General features: G+C 42.5%; 1 protein-coding gene across 5 annotated transcripts in view; it reads left to right on the forward strand.

The window, feature by feature from the left end:
- TIAM1 (TIAM Rac1 associated GEF 1) overlaps positions 1 to 14,479 on the forward strand; it is a 492,037-nt gene that overhangs the window by 35,180 nt on the left and 442,378 nt on the right. The window contains exon 2 of one of the 5 annotated variants that reach the window (XM_055567702.1): positions 13,375 to 13,454. The exons of the other annotated variants lie outside the window; for them this stretch is intronic. The gene's annotated coding sequence lies outside the window, so the exon portion shown is untranslated. The remainder of the gene's footprint in view (positions 1 to 13,374; positions 13,455 to 14,479) is intronic. 5 annotated transcript variants of the gene reach the window in all.

Below are 14,479 nucleotides of genomic sequence, written 5' to 3' on the forward strand. Positions count from 1 at the left end.
CCTCCCCTCTCCCATCCCCCCTCTCCATGTCATCACAGAGGACCATGCTGGCCTCCCTGTGTTTCACAGCAACTTCCTATTAGTTACGTATCTTACACATGATAGTGTATATGTGTCAATGTGGCCTCCTGTATGTAAAACAGTGTTTCACTGGCAATGTGTGTGTATATATGTGCGTGTATGTATTACATACACGCACATATATACATACTCATTTTCTTTTCTAAATTTAACAAGTGGGTAGAATGTTTCGGAATTATGTCCTCCCTTTTTTTCCCCCCCTCCATATAGGATGAGAGAAAAACAGATTTGCAAGGTTCCCAGCACAATTCTTCGGTTTTTCATGATTCACATTTCATCTCTAAATATCTGGTTTTATGTAATTAGTAATTCCTATTAAACATTTTTTTTTCTGTCATCATTGTAGGCCAATCACTTATTTAAAAACTTTTAAAAAAGTAAATAAAGGAGGCATTCAAAAAATAAAGCAGTACTCAGGCAGGAACAGAATTTTTGGAAAAGAAAACAGTGCTCTAGTGTAAAAGGTACAAAATATTAGCAGGCGGGTTTTTCCCTTCCATCCCCTTCCCAACTTCCACACCCCTCCTGCACAAGACTTTCACTGTTCCTGTGGTCTCCAGGGAGCTCATTAAGCCATCCGTAAAGGCCTAGACTGTGGGTGTACAGAGATTCCTCCCAGACTCGTGTAAGATTCTTCTAGAAGGTGTTGGAGCTCTTGCTAGGTAGAGAGAGATTCTTCCCTCATTGGGCTGAGGCTGAGTTTAGAGCCTGGCATTTGGCTGCGAGTGGGGTCTCAGTTCATTGAAATAGCAGCAAGAAAGAAGAAAAACAAAACACAAGCAGAGCAAAACCTTGGCACAATCTAAGAGCCAGTCAGCTGTGTACATCCAAAGGATGCTGAACAAAGAGTGATGATTCAGTGAGCAGCCCTGTGGGAGGAAAGGTGCTTTGAGAGGAGCACTTTCTGAATAGCCCAAGGCCCTCCGAGTCTTGGCGCAGTCACAGGGTTTCTTTCCATACAGAGATTTGGGTGTAGCAGTTTGGAGCCAAGCAGGAAGGTGCCACGTGTGTGCTGGCTCGGGCCACTTTGAAGGAGGAGAGATGAAAGGGAGGGAGGCGTTGTCTTTGGTTAAAATACGAAACAACCCGTACCACCCCCCCCCCCGCCCCAATTATTTATTTCCAGCTTCTACAACAGAATTTTATTACAAACTAAAGGATAAGTATATTGATGAATAAACAGATGAGTGAGAAGGTAAGTGATTGGGAGACTGGACCTGGGACCGAGCTTGGCTTGGGATAGGTGAGGAGTAGATGGGGAATTAGGTGAAGGAGATTCAGTTGCTTGTCCTTAAAAACCCCAAACACAGTTCTCTGGGCCCTGGGAGGAGGCAGGATATCCTGCCTTCTCAGTGGCTGCCCTTCTGTTGCCAGAGTACCTGCCTCCTGGGCCAGGAGGGGCTAACCTTTTACACTCAGATTCATTCTGGTTCCTGCTCCTGGCTTCCTCTGCCATCTATGGCAGGGATGATGAGCTAGAAAAAGTCACCAGGTCAGCCCCAGAGGAGAGGAAGTCAGGGGGAGTCCTGGGTCTGGGAATCTTCCCTGTGGAGTTGTCAGGACCACGGAAATGGATGGGTGGGGGTTTTTCCTATCTGATGCTTGCTTTTCTTTTCTTTTTAAAATATTTATTATTTGTTTATCTGCACTGGGTTTTAGTTGCAGCATGCGGATCTTCACTGGTGGCTCATGGGAATCTCAGTTCCCTGGTAGGGAGTGAACCTGGGCGGCTTGCCTTGGGAGCACAGAGTCTTAGCCAGTGGCCCACCAGGGAAGTCCCCAGTGCTTGGTTTTCAGAAGAGGAGATGGGCCTGAGGTCTGCAGGTTGAGCCTGAAGGGCCCTTAGGAGGGGGAATCTGCCTTGCCCACTCTTCCCACCCCATCCCCAGAGGTCTTTGGGAGAGAGATTCCAGCCCAAAGCCTGACCATCTCAGGCTTTCTCTTGACAAGATCCCTCTTGACCCAGATGGCTCTCCTGTGTTGGGCAGGGAGCTCTTGGCCGCATTCCGGGCACAAGAAGATTTCAAGCTGGAACGTCTAGAACAGTCAGGACCTTATTAGCTAGTTCCCACTTGCTTTTAGGACAGCGTTTGAGAAGGTGAGAACTGTGGGCTTAGTCTCATCGTGACATTCAGATGTGCATTTTGGTTTCATTTTTGGACTTAACAGGAGTCTGACCCAACTACTGAGCTAATGTGTTAGTTTTGGTCTTTTTTTTATTTTTTATTTTTCTGGCTACCAGGAGTGGCTTGTGGAATCTTAGTTCCCTGACCGGGGGTTGAACCTGGGTCCTCAGCAGTGACAGGGTGGTGTCCTAACCCCTGGGCCACCACGGGGGTCCCTGAAATGTACCTCCTGATCTCCTCACATACACAAGGTTATCCTTGGAGTGGGAACATGGGGGTCTAATTCTTTCTCATGCTGTAGCCCCCCCAGGATCTGATAACCACAGCGTCGCTTTCTATGCCTATAAGGCCCCTAGATTGCTTGGGTACCCTGGTCACTCTTGGTTGTGCCTGGTCCCTGGCGTCATGGCTGATTCTGCCACCTGCCATTCTCAAAAGTGCCCCGGGGCGGCCCCCTGGAATCCAGAGCCCCAAGCGTCAGGAGTTGTCCCCCTGAGTATGTTTAAGTAACTGTGGGTCGTGCTTCCCAGATGGCAAATCCTGCTCTGTTCTGGTGGCATCAGCCTCCATATTCACCTTTTGGTTTTTAAAATGCCTTCACTGCCATGTGTAAAACAGACAGCTGGTACAATGCAGGGAGCTCAACTTGGTGCTCTGTGATGACCTAGAGGGAGAGGGAGGTCCAAGAAGGAGGGAGACATGTGTATACATATAGCTGATTCATTTTAATGTATAGCAGAAACGAACACAACATTGTAAAGCAGCTATACTCCATTAAAAAAACTAAATAAGTGCCTTCAAGCTGTGCAGGGAGAAAAATGCCCCATGTGCCTTCTCTCATCTGAGATGTCTTTGGATCCAGAAGTTGTTGAAAGTGAAGTCACTCAGTCGTGTCCGACTCTTTGCAACCCCACGAACTGTAGCCTGCCAGGCTCTTCCGTCCATGGGGTTTTCCAGGCAAGAGTACTGGAGTGGGTTCCCATTTCCTTCTCCAGGGGATCTTCCCAATGCAGGGATAGAACCTAGGTGTCCCTCAATTGAGGGCAGACTCTTTACCGTTTGAATTATCGGGTAATCCAGAAGTTGTTAGGACCTTCAAAATACTCTTGCCATGGTGAAGCTTTGACCTAATGATGCTTCTTAACTGCCACAGAGAGGGTAGGGACTCTGTGTGTGCTTCTTATTCTCTTAAGGATCTAACATGTTACATTTCCAAATTGGCTTACTAAGGATGCAGTCTTTGGCTGTAAAACTTGAGTCAGTTTTGCTGTAATATATTGAAATCGCAGTTTCACTCACTGATGGTGATCGACCACAGTATTCTTCCTGATGCCAAGTACACTCCTTTCACGTGGATTCTTCTGTTCAAGTAATGCCAAGTTCAGTTTGTTTCTAGAAACGATGTGCAAAATAATAATCCCATGTCGTATTAGCAGCCTAGGGGAAAAGATGAGCTTGCTGTGAAAAACATGTTCTGTTTGTTTTTTTCCCACCCACTCCTGTACTCTCCAGAAATAAATCACTTTTGTTCATTTTTGTTCCTCTACTGATTATCTTTATATTGCTATATAATCTGCTTATGCCATTTTCATTTGACTTCCTGTTATGACAAAAGACAGTTTAGCTTACTTATTTTGTCTTATTTCCTTTCTTCTCCAGATTTTTGATGCTTGTATTTATGGTTCAGTCTTTCTGTTGCTTGTATGGACTAATTCAGCTCCATCAACCCATGGCAGTGCCCTTTGCCTCCTTTCCCTTTGTGAAATGAGGATGTCACTGTCCTGACCTGCCTTTCCTCTCGACTTCCCTTCCTGTTTTACCTCCAGCTTCTGTCAGATGTCAGGGTGGATGAGACTGTTCTGTAAGCATGAGAAGGATGATGAAGTTTTCTGTGCTTTCTCTATTTTTTAATTGATAACACATTTATTAAGATATGATTTATTGGGTTGGCCAAAAAGGTCATTTGGGTTTTTCTGTAACATTTTATGGAAAAACCCAAACAAACTTTTGGGCCAACCAATACATACTTCCTTGGTGGCTTAGTGCTAAAGAACTTGCCTGCCGATGCAGGAGATGTGTCTTTGATCCCTGGGTCAGGAAGATCCTCTGGAGAAGGAAATGGTAACCCACTCCAGGATTCTTGCCTGGAGAATCCTATGGACAGGCTACAGTCCATGGGGTCACAAAAAGCTGGACACGACTTAGTGATGGAACAACAATGCTGCTGCTGCTAAGTTGCTTCAGTCGTGTCCAACTCTGTGCGACCCCGTAGACGGCAGCCCACCAGGCTCCCCCGTCCCTGGGATTTTCCAGGCAAGAACACTGGAGTGGGCTGCCATTTCCTTCTCTAATGCATGAAAGTGAAAAGTGAAAAGTGAAAGTGAAGTCGCTCAGTTATGTCTGACTCTTAGTGACCCCATGGACGGCAGCCTACCGGGCTCCTCCGTCCAGGGGATTTTCCAGGCAAGAGTACTGAAGTGGGGTGCCACTGCCTTCTCCGTGGAACAACAATAATACATACCAAACAATTCAGTTCTTTAAAGTGTACAATTGAGTGGTTTTTGGTATACTTGCCGAATTGAGCAGACATCAATTTTAGAACATTTTCATTACCTCCAAAAGAAACCCATACCTGTTACCACTTACTTCCCTTCCCCACCCATCCAGCCAGTCTCCAGTAACCGCTGATCTATTTTCTGTCTCTATTTGTTGTTGTTCAGTCACTCAGTCTTGTCTGACTCTTTGTGACTCCATGGACTGCAGCACATCAGGCTTCCCTGTCCTTCATCATTTCCCAGAGTTTGCTCAAACTCTTGTTCATGTAGTCGATGATGCCATCCAACCATTTCATCCTCTGTCGTCCCCTTCTCCTCCCGCCTTCAATCTTTTCCAGCATCAGGGTCTTTTCTAATGAGTCAGCTCTTTGCATCAGGTGGCCAAAGTATTGGAGCTTCAGCTTCAACATCAGTCCTTCCAATGAATATTAAGGATTGATTTCCATTAGGATGGACTGGTTGGATCTCCTTGCAGCCCAAGGGACTCTCAGGAGTCTCCTCCAACACCACAGTTCAAAAGCATCAGTTCTTTGGTGCTCAGCCTTCTTTATGGGCCAACTCTCACATCCACTCATGACTACTGGAAAAACCATAGCTTTGACTATATGACCTTTGTTGGCAAAGTAATGTCTCTGCTTTTTAATAAGCTGTCTAGGTTGGTCATAGCTTTTCTTCCAAGCAGCAACCGTCTTTTAATTTCATGGCTACAGTCACCATTTGCAGTGATTTTGCAGCTCAAGAAAATAAAATCTATCACTATTTTCATTGTTTCCCCATCTATTAGCCATAAAGTGATGGGACTGGATGTCATGATCTTAATTTTCTGAATGTTGAGTTTTAAGTCAACTTTTTCACTCTGCTCTTTCACTTTCATCAAGATGCTCTTTAGTTCTTCTTTGCTTTCTCCCGTAAGGGTCGTGTCATCTGTGTATCTGAGGTTATTGATATTACTCCCGGCAGTCTTGATTACAGCTTGTGCTGTATCCAGCCTGGCATTTCTCATGATGTACTCTGCATATAAGTTAAATAAGCAGGGTGACAATATACAGCCTTGACGTACTCCTTTCCTAATTTTGAACCAGTCCATTGTTCCATGTCTGGTTCTAACTGTTGCTTCTTGACCTGCATACAGATTTCTTAGGAGGCAGTTCAGGTGGTCTGGTATTCCCATCTCTTTAAGAATTTTCTAGTTTGTTGTGATCCACAAAGTCAAAGGCTTTGGCATAGTCAGTGAAGCAGAAGTAGATGTTCTGGAATTCTCTTGCTTTTTCAGTGATTCAGCAGATGTTGGCAATTTGATCTCTGGTTCCTCTACTTTTTCTAAATCCAACTTGAACATCTGGAAGTTCACAGTTCATGTACTGTTGAAGCCTAGCTTGGAGAATTTTGAGCATTACTTTGCTAGCATGTGAAATTAGTGCAATTGTGCACTGGTTTGAGCATTCTTTGGCATTACCTTTCTTTGGGACTGGAATGAAAACTGACCTTTTCCAGTCCTGTGTCCACTGCTGAATTTTCCAAATTTGTGGCATATTGAGTGCAGCACTTTCACAGCATCATCTTTGAGGATTTGAAATAGCTCAGCTGGAATTCCATCACCTCCACTAGCTTTGTTCATGGTGATGCTTTCTAAGGCCCACTTGACTTCACATTCCAGGATGTCTGGCTCTAGGTCAGTGATCATACCATCGTGATTATCTGGGTCATGAAGATCTTTTTTGTATAGTTCTCCTGTGTATTCTTGCCACCTCTTCTTAATATCTTCTGCTTCTGTTAGGTCCATACCGTTTCTGTCCTTTATTGTGCTCATCTCTATAGACTTGCTTACTCTGCACATTACGTATAAACTGGGTCATATAATGTATGGTCTTTTGTGACTGTCTTTCAGTTAGCATGTTGTTTTCAAGGGTCTTCCAGGTTGTGGCATGTCTGTACTTCATTCCATTTTTAAAAAAATATTTATTTATTTAATTTGGCTGCACCAGATCTTAGTTGAAGCACGTGAGATCTTGGTTGCAGCATGTGGGATCTAGTTCCCTGACCAGGAATTGAACTTGGGCCCCTGCAGTGGGAGCTTGGAGTCTTAGCCCCTGGACTACCAGGAAAGTCCCAGCATTTCGATCTTTTTTATTGATGAATAATGTTTCTTTGTATGGATATATCACATTTTATTTACATCCATTCATCAGTTGGGCATTTGGGTTGTTTCTACCTCGTAACTGTTGTGCATCGTTACTGCTGTAAACATTAGTTTACAAATACTTGTTGGAATACTTGTTTTAAATTCTTTTTGGTATATACCTAGGAGTGGAATTGCTGGGTCGTGTGATAATTCTATGTTTGAATTTCTGAGGAGCTGCTAGATTGTTTTCCAAAGTAACCGTACCATCTTACATTCCTATCAGCAGTGATTGAATGAGGATTCTAATTGCTCATATCCTTGCCAGCATTTATTATTATTTTTTTTGACTTTAGTCATCTTCGTGGGTGAGAGGAAATACCGCCTTTTGATTTTGATTTGCATTTCCCTGATACGTAATAATGTTGAGCGTTTTTCAAGTGCTCATTGGTGAATTGTGTATTGGACAATTGGACATTGGAGAAATAGACATTGGAGAAATGTCTATTTAGACCCTTTGCTCATTTTAAAATTTGGTTTCTGTCTCTATTAAATCATACATATTCTTTGCATATTCTTGATAAAAGTACCTTATTAGATAAATGATTTGTAAACATTTTCTTCATTTGGTGAGTCACCATTTCACTCTTCTGAGGGCATCCTTTACATATGGTTTGCTTTTGAAAAGCCGAAGGTCAATAAAGATATTTGCTTAGTTATGACTCTGACAGTAACTAAGTCAACTTTGTACTCCAGGTTATACTAGTTTTATATTTTCTGTAGTTATACTGGAATGACTTAACTGATAGATTGAGAAAAGAAATACTGGGAACATTTTTAATTCTCTGATTGCACATTAAAAAAGAGCAATTTTTTCATTTACTTTAAAAACTGTGTGAATGACTCGGTTATTTATTTACCAAAGTTGCAGAAGGGTATATTTTTGCAAAGTAATTTGAAGGGAGCTGTCTTGGATGTCAACTTTTGGGTCATACATTTTTTTTTTGCTGGTTGAAATATTTATCACTGTGTTATATTAGGTTCTTATATTAGTTAAGAACTGGGGCCAGTTTTGCTCACCGGGCGACCTTTGGAAATGTCTGGAGATATTTTAGGTTGTTCTACTGGAGAAGTATCTAGCATCTACCTAGCTTCCCAGGTGGCTCAGACAGTAAAGAATCTGCCTGCAGTGCAGGAGACCTGGGTTCTATTCCTGGGTTGGGAAGATCCCCCGGAGAAGGAAATGGCAACCACTCCAGTACTCTTGCCTGGAGAACTCCCATGGACAGGGGAGGCTGGCCGGCTACAGTCCATGGGGTCGCAAAGAGCTGGACACGACTGAGACTGAGCGCAGCACTGGGGGAGTATTGAGCATCTACCTAGAGACAGAGAGATGTCTGGCATCTCGGCGGTACAAGCCAAGGATGTTGCTAACATCTGCAATGCAGGGTCAGTGCCTCAGACAAAGAGTTTCTGGTCCATAGTCCAAGGGGCTGAGGCTGAGTAACACTGCATTCAAAAGACACAAGTATTGTTAGAGAGCCACACATTTAAGTTTCTTTACTTAGGATAGTTGCCTGTGTTGTTTAGGTGTTTGGAAGTGAACTATCTTGAGACATCAGATTATTTTGGTTATTTAAAACATTTCGGTCATATTTTAGCGAAAATTAGATTTGAGTATCTTTCTTTTTTTCAGGTACAGAGTTTTAAGATATTGGATAACAATTTCAGGCATTTGGGGCTTCTCAGTGCTTAAGTTCATCTTTTTAATGACTTCCGGATGTTGCTAATGACTGTATCCTGAATTCTGCTGTGCTTCATGTTATGGGAGGAAAAATATTTGCAGGCTGATCATTATAATGTTACTCTTCTTAAGTAATTTATTGAGCATGAAAAATATGTTTAGAAAAAAATGTTCCCAGTGCAGTGCAAGATCTACTGTACAGTTTTATTATAGAAAAGTCTTACGAATGTTGGAATCGTCTCACTTTGAAATCTTTATGATTAGAAATTATTTCAATTCTACAATTATATCAATTGAACTTTAACATTTCATTGTCATTTAAAAAAGTACAGCCTCCCAACTATGGTTTTTGCTCAACGAAACAATTTAACAATTTTAAAGTAGATTTTAAAAATTCACCCGGTGGTTTTGTTTTTCCTTTTTTTTTTCCTTTTCTTCACTTCCCTGACAGTTAATTGCTTTAATTTGGGGACTGAATGCCTGCAACTTTGGTCCTGTGACCTCTCACCAATTGTATCAAACCATTTAAATTACTTTAAAGAAAAGGTTTGTGGGTGCCTGCGGCATGATTTCAGCTCTGAAATAAGAAAGCACCCAAATGACCTCCTCTTTCTTGGAAGAAATGGGGTCATAACCAGTTGGACTTTTTTGATAGATGTTGTTAGGTTAGTCTTAGGACCTCTGAATCTTTAGAAATCCAAGTGAACGAGCCTTTCTTTAAACTGAAACTAGTTAACAGAGCTTATGTGAGTGAGAAGGGCTAAAATGATTCCTTACATATAGCCTCTGAATTTTGATTTTAATTAATTTAATTTTAATCTGTGCCTTCTTAGCCTGTGATACAGCAGTTCTGAATCCCATCTACATCAGGATAAGTGAATTTATGGGCCTGCTAGCAACCAGCAGTGTATAGTGTCTGGATTCTATTATAGCATATGGACCCAGCCCCTCCAGCATTCCAAAGCCCAGCCATAGCTAAGACAGCCAAGGGTTACACGTACAGGCCTATACATATAGGCCTTGAGGAGACTGGTACCAAGGCCATAAAATATAGTTCTTGGTTGCTGTGTTATGGTTGCTAGGAAACCATAACTTGGGAAAAAATGGAACTCCTGCAAAAAGATCTTAATGTACCTTAAACATTAAGGTTTCCATCTTGGAAAAGTTATTTGGTAGATTTTTGAACTGAAGAGCTTAATAAGGAGTCAAGTTGAATAGTTTAATGCCTTGAACATTATAACTAACTTAAGGATGCTGTGAGAGTCATGTTTCTGAATTTCCTCTTTTTATTTGAATCAGATCTCTCTGACTTCTGCTGCTGATGCTGCTAAGTCGCTTCAGTCGTGTCCCCATATAGATGGCAGCCCACCAGGCTCCCCCATCACTGGGATTCTCCAGGCAAGAACACTGGAGTGGGTTGCCATTTCCTTCTCCAATGCATGAAAGTGAAGTTACTCAGTCGTGTCTGACTCTTAGCGACCCCATGGACTGCAGCCTACCAGGCTCCTCCATCCATGGGATTTTCCAGGCAAGAGTACTGGAGTAGGGTGCCATTGCCTTCTCCGCTCTGACCTCTAGCAGTATTAAAATGGTTAATGGCCTTTGATTACCTGGCTCACTGTTGATTTTTCTCAGATGTTCTGTGGGGTTCTTTTCCCTCGCATTTTCTTTATCTGGATGATTCTTCCCAAATAACTCATCCTCAATTTTTTTCTTTAATTATAAAGTATTTCTCTTAATTACATCAGGTAAATATAGCCAAATAGCAACAATGAATGTCTTTTAGTGTTGAAGTTAGGGGGAATCTTATTTTCTTAGGCATAATTTTCTCAAACTGAAAGATTTTATAATCATTAGGGGTTACTTGTATAATCAGAAAAATTATATTGATTAAATCCACATTCATCTTTGGGTAGATGGTGACTAGTAGAAGCTTAATCTCCCAAGTTGTATTTTTTTGTAATCCATTTAAACAAGGGGATTAAAGAGCAAAGTGCCCTCTCAAAAGTAAGGATCGCAGGACTGTGGATTCTGGCCTGGAATGAACAAAGATGAGAAAGCCCTCGGGGGCAGCCAAGAAGCCCAATGATTAAATCTCAATGGATGGATTAGCCCCATTGTTGACTGATCTTTTCAGGATGGGACTGAACGCAGACCTTCAGTCATCAGAAAGTGGTTGACCTTCGAGGGTTGACTGCTTCCCTTTCTTTATACTCCTTTCCCCTTAGGCGATGTTCTTACACCCACAGTTCCAGTCATGGCTGTGTCTCATGAGCTCAGTTTTTCTCTAGGATCACCTCCTAGTTCATGCACTATCCCATCTTCTCTGAAGGTCCTAAAACCTTGATTATTTCTAAGTCAAGCTTAATTCATATTTGCGTTCGTTTTCTAGGGTTACTAGTAAAAGGTGCCTCGAATGGATGACTGAAGACAAGACACATTGATTCTCTTGTAGTTCTGGATGCTAGAAGTTCAAAATCAAGATGGCCGCAGGGCCATGTTCCCTCCGAAGGTTCCAGGGTAGAATCTTTTCTTGCCTCTTCCAGCTTCTGCTGGCTCTTGGCATTCCTGGGCTTCTGACATCCTCACTGCAATCTCAGCCTCCTTCTCATGCTCGTCTTCTTTTGTGGCTGTGCGTTTGTTTCTGAATCTCCTCCTCTCTTGTTAAGACACTAGCTATTGGATGTAGGGTCCATCTTAATTCCTATTTAATGTCACCCTAACTTGGTTATATCTGCCAAGATCGAATTTCCAATTAAGATCATAGTCATAGTTACTACAGATCAAGGCTTAAACATATATTTTGGGGGGACACCACTCAGCCCACAAGTGTGTGCGACCACTCCGTTAGACTGCCTGCTAAAGTCACTTGAGAGTGCATAGCGTGGGTGTGTACTTACTGCTAAGAAGCGTGACTTTCTTAGAGCTTAGCTCTGATATGTCACCATGTGTGGAAACTTACAGAGACTCTGTCTAGCCCTATGGCCCCAGGCCTGCTTTCCCACTTCATCTCTCAGGATTCCTTTCTCAAATGCTTAGAGCCAGTGAAGCAGGAGTCCTCTTTGCCTTGGGATACATCCTATTCTCTCTTATATATGTTGACACTGTCTCTAGATACGGACTATTCCTGTTTTTGCTAGCCCTTCTCCCAGGTCTGGTCGAAATCAGCCATCTTTATGTCGTTTCCTCGACATTTTAGTGTTTAATGGTGCTTTATTTTTATTTTTTGGCTGTGCTGTGTGACTTGCAGGATCTTAGATCCCTGACCAGAGGTTGTACCTGGACCCCTGCAGTCCAGTCGTAACCACTGGGCCACCAGGGAAGTCCTTAGTGGCTTTTTTATATGGAGGTGTTATCATAGTTTGTCTCGCGTTGTTTCCTAGACTGCAGGCGCTATTTTTTTTCCCCCCCTCCTTGGAGGTCTTCTCACAGTCACTTCAAGAAAGGTCCTCCTGAGTGCACTATAGCCAAGAAAAGCCATGGCTTGGAAAGGTTCATGATTAGCCCAAAGAAACCGAGTGGGGAGGCCCAGCTGGAAATCTCACTAAGTCTTCAGGGTCCAAATGGCAAGCTGTTACCATGGTGCTGGAATAGAGGTCATCATACACTCCAATAGCAACTGAAGAGAAGCCCCAAAGACAGAACAGTTACCTAGTTTTCCTGGGAAAATGTATGGATTCTGGGATATACAGAGGGCATGAAGGTAGGGTTGACCTTAGATTGCAGACACTTTGCAGTCAGGATCTCAGCCAGACTGATTTTGGTTTTGCCCATCATGCCTCTGTGGAGGAGCTTGATGCACGTTAGGATACACTTGCCCCCAGCTTATAACATTCCACAGTTAGTATGCAAGCATGGTGTTCTGTTCTTTGCCAAGATGGTGGGCTGTTGCTATGGATGAGAAACCTAAGGTGGTAAAGGTCTGGACTCAGGAGAGACTTGGGACAAGCATATTCCTTGATGGATGACTTGTAGCATGCGGGGGGTGCAATGTTGAGACCAGAGCATTAATTGCAGATGACCACAGAGAGAGGGATGAAGGCCACTGGCTCTAGGGAAAGTGAAATCTCAAGTTGCTGGTTGAGATCAGATAAGGGTCCAACTCTGTGCTATGGCATTTCTAAACTATTTGCTAGTTGAGGCCTTGTATTCTTTGCAATCTCATGGACCATGGCTCCCCTGTTCATGGAGTTCTCCAGGCAAGAATACTGGCGTGGGTTGCCTTTTCCTTCTCCAGGGGATCTTCCCAGACCGGAGACTGAATCAACATCTCCAGCATTGGCAGGCTGGTTCTTTACCACCAAGCCACCAGGGAAGCCCTAGTTGAGGGCAGCAGAGGCTAATAAATGCAGTAGCAAATGGCAACCCACTCCAGTATTCTTGCCTGGAAGAATCCCATGGACAGAGGAGCCTGAAGGGCTACAGTCCATGGGGTTGTACAGAGTCGGACACAACTGAAGCGACTTAGCATGCACGAGGCTATTAAAGGAACTTTGCGTTGCATGGATCAGCTTACTCTTTAAAGTATATTTTTATTTACTGTATGTTTGTTGTAAGAAACAAACCATAGTTGAAACTGACCATAGTTGGTTTCACCTCCCAACTAAGTCTTGTAAGAACAATCAAGTATATTTAAAAAGAAATATTCTGCATGTTGCTACTATAGGAGCACATTGTTGCTTCTGGTTTTTCTTTGTGCTTTCTTCTCCATCTTTTCATGCCCTTTTTACGTATTTGTAATTCGTGCAGAGCTACAGATGTGTATCTTCTTTTCTTCGACATTACATCAATTCTATGAAGTAACTACATGGACAAAGGCGAAAAGAACTGTGAGTATACCGGGTACAAACTCCCAGTGCAGATAAACTGACGTGAGGTTTGTTCTTTGCAGTGAATGGGAGATCAGTGGAACTTCTTTTGAGCTGGAGAATTGGCAAAATGTCTGGACCATTAAGAAAATGGATTTTGTGATTAGCTTGAAAACTAGGCCAAACAACAAAGACATACTATATAGTGCAGGGAACTATATTCAGTATCCTGTAATAACATAATGGAAAAGAATATGAAAAAGAATATATATATATATATATATATGTATAACTGAGTTACTTTGCTGTATAGCAATTAAAGACAACATTGTAAATCAATTATTGTACTTCAATAAAATTAAAAAAAATACTAGTGGGAAAAGTTAGACTTCAGAAAAGAACATTGGCTATAATACAACTCATTGAATCACACCAGATATGTAAAATTTCATAACAAACCTCACTGGTTGCCACTAAAGGTTACTAGGGCAGTAATGTGTCAGCTGCTGCTGCTAAGTCGCTTCAGTAGTGTCTGACTCTGTATGACCCCATGGACGGCAGCCCACGAGGCTCCCCGGTCTCTGGGATTCTTCAGGCAAGAACACTGGAGTGGGTTGCCATTGCCTTTTCCAATGCATGAAAGTGAAAAGTGAAAGTGAAGTCGCTCAGTCGTGTTCGACTCTTTGCGACCCCATGGACTGCAGCCCACCAGGCTCCTCCGCCCATGGGATTTTCCAGGCAACAGTACTAGAGTGGGGTGCCATTGCCTTCTCCAATGTATCTGCAAATTGATAAATAAAAAAAGAATCAGCAAAAAGCAAAAACAAAACCACCAACAAAACTAGGTAACCAACTAGTTTTCCTGCAAATCAGATTTGTAAAGCAACATGTTAATATATCTGTTGGGGTTAGTCTTTGTTTTTGACCTAGTTCCCTTCCTTAAATGCCTTCTGTAGATCAGTAGGGAGACCAGATAATAATTGTGTGGTATCTGTTTCAAGACATTTTCTTTTCATTTTTATAAAGTAAGTTTATCTATTAAAAAA

This window comes from Bubalus kerabau, chromosome 2 (assembly GCF_029407905.1).
Source record: "Bubalus kerabau isolate K-KA32 ecotype Philippines breed swamp buffalo chromosome 2, PCC_UOA_SB_1v2, whole genome shotgun sequence".
Taxonomy (NCBI): domain Eukaryota; kingdom Metazoa; phylum Chordata; class Mammalia; order Artiodactyla; family Bovidae; genus Bubalus; species Bubalus kerabau.